This window comes from Corvus brachyrhynchos, unplaced genomic scaffold (genome assembly GCF_000691975.1).
Source record: "Corvus brachyrhynchos isolate BGI_N302 unplaced genomic scaffold, ASM69197v1 scaffold28, whole genome shotgun sequence".
In the NCBI taxonomy this organism is placed as follows: domain Eukaryota; kingdom Metazoa; phylum Chordata; class Aves; order Passeriformes; family Corvidae; genus Corvus; species Corvus brachyrhynchos.
In genome coordinates this window covers 2109809-2114205 of record NW_008246058.1, presented here as the reverse complement: position 1 = coordinate 2114205, position 4397 = coordinate 2109809, and the positions used below count along the sequence as shown (strand labels likewise).

At 39.8% G+C, this 4397-nt stretch overlaps 1 long non-coding RNA gene across 1 annotated transcript; it reads left to right on the top strand.

Annotated features, from left to right (window-relative positions):
• Positions 1-307: 307 nt before the first annotated feature.
• Positions 308-4192, top strand: LOC108449574. Its single transcript, XR_001865789.1, has 3 exons — positions 308-426; positions 1516-1583; positions 4019-4192. It is a non-coding gene; the product is annotated as an uncharacterized LOC108449574 (long non-coding RNA).
• The last annotated feature ends 205 nt before the right edge of the window (positions 4193-4397 follow it).

The window sequence follows — 4397 nt, the reverse complement described above, 5'->3', positions numbered from 1 at the left end:
CAATTTTTTTGTTCTATTACCAAAAGCAGTTGTACAACCAAACTTCTGCTTTGTTTTATGGCTGCGGTCATTAGGTTACAGCCAAGTTGTGCATGGTGAGGGCAGTAAAAGTGTGATACAGAAGAGGTTTACAAAGGAATTAATGTGGTGGAAAGGTGTGATGCACAAAGGAATCTATTTCTTTTGCAGCCTTGTACAGGTGCTAACATCGTCTGATTTTAAGTATGGCACACATGCTTTACCCCCTTCTGTATTTGCTTTAGTTTCATTAAATACATGTCACAATTGTTCTTGGTGATGCCAGTTAAAGCATTGGTGTGTCATTGTTTCTAATCTGTCTTTTATTAATTAGGTATCAGATGTACTGGGCCAATTTGAGGCCTTCTTCTAGAGCCCTGCCTGTCCTCCTCACAGATCAGAAGCTGGGTATGTACTGCCAGATGGACCCAATATCACTTTCAGTACCAAAATCAAATGTAGTATTAAGAGCAATGCACAAAAGGAGCTGCTTTATCAGGAGATGTGCACATCATGATTCCCAGATAACACTCTTATTGGCAGCTATTCCTACAAGGCTTAAGCTGAAAGACAGCAGAGCAAGTTTTGTAGGTACAAGAGAGGAAGAGAAAAAATCAAACAAAACCAACATTAGAGATGCTGTTTGCCAGGCTTGGGAAGACCCTTTGAGAAGTCTGGATACCTCGAACCAAAGGAATCTGTATCTGCTTCGTGGGACTCACAGCCCTGTTTGACCTGGAGTTACCTCTGGTGTCAGCTAAAACATAAAACAGCTCACCTTGTGTAGCTGGTGGAGGGTTATACTCCCCTCCCATGGATCAGGCACACACACAGGCTGGGAAAGACTCTGATGAGCAGCTGGATGGCTGCCCTACTCTCACCAGGAACAGCTGTTTTTCCAGGGGACATTTGACAATCCTGCTTGATAATGTCTCTGTACCCCAGTACCTCTGTAATGAGTGTCAGGCACAGCAGTCACGAATGGTCATTCCTTACCTATCATTCTTAAAATGCATATTTTCCTTTAAAAACTGATTTAAGCTATTTAGGAAGCACTAGGCAAATTTATTTTATATAGCTTGTTTGAGGATAGGTCATATGCTAATTTGAATCTACTTCCTGTAAGAATTTGTGTTATATTTTTACTTGTTTTCTCCATCAATTAGACTTCAGGTGAGGAAAAAATACAAACTGTTACTAAATTTCTCTGTTACACAGCTAAGTTCAATGCTCAGCTCAGCTATGTCTGAACTGCATGATCAACAAAGGCAGCATTAAGGTCCTCTGGTATTTAGAGGGTATTTTATCTGTCAATGAAGGAAGAAAGGGAAAAAGAAATAGTATCTTAATTTTTAAAAAGCTGTCTTTTCCTCGCTCCACCTGATTCATCACCTAGGTATATTGTGCTTAATAATGAGACTATTTTCTTTAGAAAGCAGAAGCAGCATTGCTATATTTTTGTCAAAACACAATGACTTTTTTATTTCTATTACACAGGCTTCAGCTGCCCATTTGGAACATCACTGCAGAGAGCAGATATCTTCTATAATTCACCATAACACCAGGTAATCCCTACTCAGAATATGTGATTTATAGCTAAAAGACCTGACAGCCTGTTGGACTAGGAAGAAGCCAAACCAAACTCAGCAGAGTTTGTGCAAATTGTTAACTTATGGCACTGTGTAAGTCCCAGGGATCATTTCCTCCTCTACGATGCCGTTTTTAGTTATTGCTTTGTTGTTGTTGTTGCTGTGACTTTCCATCTTTCTTATTGTAAGCTCCTTAAATCTGGGATCAAGATTTCCTAGCAGTTAACACAGTGCCTGACCCATCAACACCCAGGCTCCCCATGAGTCTATTCAGTGCTACCAAAATCATGGAGCTGTAATACCACCCCCTGCCATGCCAGTAGTGTATGTTATTAAAAGCTTTCAAAATGCTTTAAGAAGGAACAAACAATGTTGCTGGGGGGAGGAATGGGCCACAGAAACCTGCCAAGACTGCCCAGTAATAGAGTTGGGTTTAGAATATGCTGCTGCTCTAGTGTGCAACAGCCATTGAGCTCTGTTTTCCTCTTGTAAGAAGATAAAGGCAGTGATTCATCCTGAAGACAGAGTGCAAGAATCACTCCCCAGCAAGTCCACAAGCACAAAAGTGATTTGTTTTAGCTGCCTCCATTGACTGCTTTTGCTAGAACAAGGGCGTGTTCTCCGCTTCTACAAGTACCTCTGACTCATCACAGGCATCAAAACACACTGAGTAATATTTAAAAAAAAAAAGGCCTACCTTTACATATATTGCACTCACTGAACTGTGTTCACTTATTTGTGCACTGACCAATCTCTTTTTCCTGCAGTAGTCACAGGGCCACAGGGACCAGATAGGAGAGAAGGGCAGATCAGATCTCAGTCCAGCAGGGCAGTGCTCCAGCACATGCTTTGAGTGCAGTGAAAATGAAAACTTTACAAAACTAATTTACCAGAACATTCTGTTAGTAGACTACTAAATAATTCATTCCAAAGACTGTCCTTTTTAAAAAAACTTGTATCATGTGGGAAGTTTTTCTCTGTTCTGTTCTGATGCTTTCAATCAGATTCATAATGCCTCATTTGGGGGGTAACAAAGCCACACTGAAAGTATTTTAATGGGCATAAAAGGAAACTTTTGCAAAATTGCACTGAGAAAATTTCAAAATACTCAGTTTTACTCCTATTTGGGATGAAAGAAATCCTGTAGATCACTCCTGAAAAAACTCCTGTTTCTCAGCTGTACTGCCAGGCACAGTGTACATCGCTCCAGTTACGCAGGAGTCACTTCGTTCAGGACATGAATTCTCACTTTGGCTTTCTGCATCTCTTTCAGCCATCAGCAGAATTACAGCCATATGCCCACACATAGCCTGGCAGTTGTTCAGAAGAGGGAAAAAAATACTGGTGCTTAACAGAAGAAGTAAAATTGATGGACTATCAGAAGCCAGCTACACTGACTTTGGATTAATATCTCTGCTTTCTCTCTAATTGCCATTAGCAATGGCAGTTGGTCCCAACCCCAGTCCGTCATCTCTTTGTAAGGTGGCACTTCCAGCAAGATGTCAGATTTTCCTCTTCTATAATGCCGGAAAACTGGGATGCAGGCAGTCCTCAAGCTCTCCAATTGAGCAGAAACAAAGCTTGCATCTTTGACTGGATTGTAACAGCCAGACAGTGACTTTTCTTTTCTTGTATGTTATTTTTTGATCCTGGCAAATTAGCTACATGCAATAGAGAATAATATTATCAGGAGATCATTTGATTTTGGCTACTATAAGGTGTGGAAGTCACACAGTATGTTAAAAGCTGAACAGTGAAAATGATCATTAGAATTATTTTAAACAGATTAAGCTATTGCTGATCACTTGTTCTCTCTGAATTGAGCAAAGCTTTAGTAACTGTTTGAAAGAGCAAAGGACTTCAAAATACCCCATCTTTTGCTTGAGTAACTTAAATGAAATCTGAGCTGGAAGATAAGGATGTTGCAAAAAAGACACCTCTTCGTATAAGCAGAAAAGACTTGAATGGGTTAAGCCATATCTGGCTGAGTCCCAACAGACATAAAAATCACCTGTGCCTGCTCTGAAATAAATCAGTGTCCTTTTCTGCTGCTGCCGTTGTCTGGAAATAATGCAAATGCAATGGGCCTGCAGTGACATTGTGCCGCACTCGAAGGATACACATAATAAATTGTCCCCTAATACTGTTAAAGAGACATTTTCGTCTTACTCAGTAGCTTTTGAGGTTGAACTGTGCTACTTACTCGTTGAGGATTGTGATATGGTGTCATGTCGTTCTGCTTTATTATTTGCTTAGCCTCTTATTTCTTATATGCACATTTGCTTCTTGAGTTTAAAAATGCATTTTGCTGCTTATGCTCAATGATAACATGTTTGCCGGCTTGGAGGGAAAAAAGCAGAGACTTTTCTTTCCAGTTTGTTTCTGTTGTTTTAATCATTTCTCTCCAACAGCAGCTGGAACAGATCGCAGATTCATATGATTTGGTTCTACTGCATTCATCACTTGGAAAAATGCACAGCTGTGTTAAAGGAAGACAGAAAGAATTTGTCTGCCCAGTGGGAAGCTATTGCTGTTCCATAATTGTTTGCTAAAAGGAAGCAGGAATAAAAATGGAGGTAAATGGATATCAGTGTCAATCCAATCCATCAAAATGAGTTTAACTGACTGGGGAGTCACAGTTAAGTAGCTGGATGTGAAAGCTGGCAAACCCAAGATGAAAGGAAATAATTAGCTACTTTAAATATTTTGCATCTTTAAAAATATGTCTGATTGCATCACCTTCAACACCAAAAAAAAAAAAAAAAAGTAGAACTATCAGCAAGACATTTC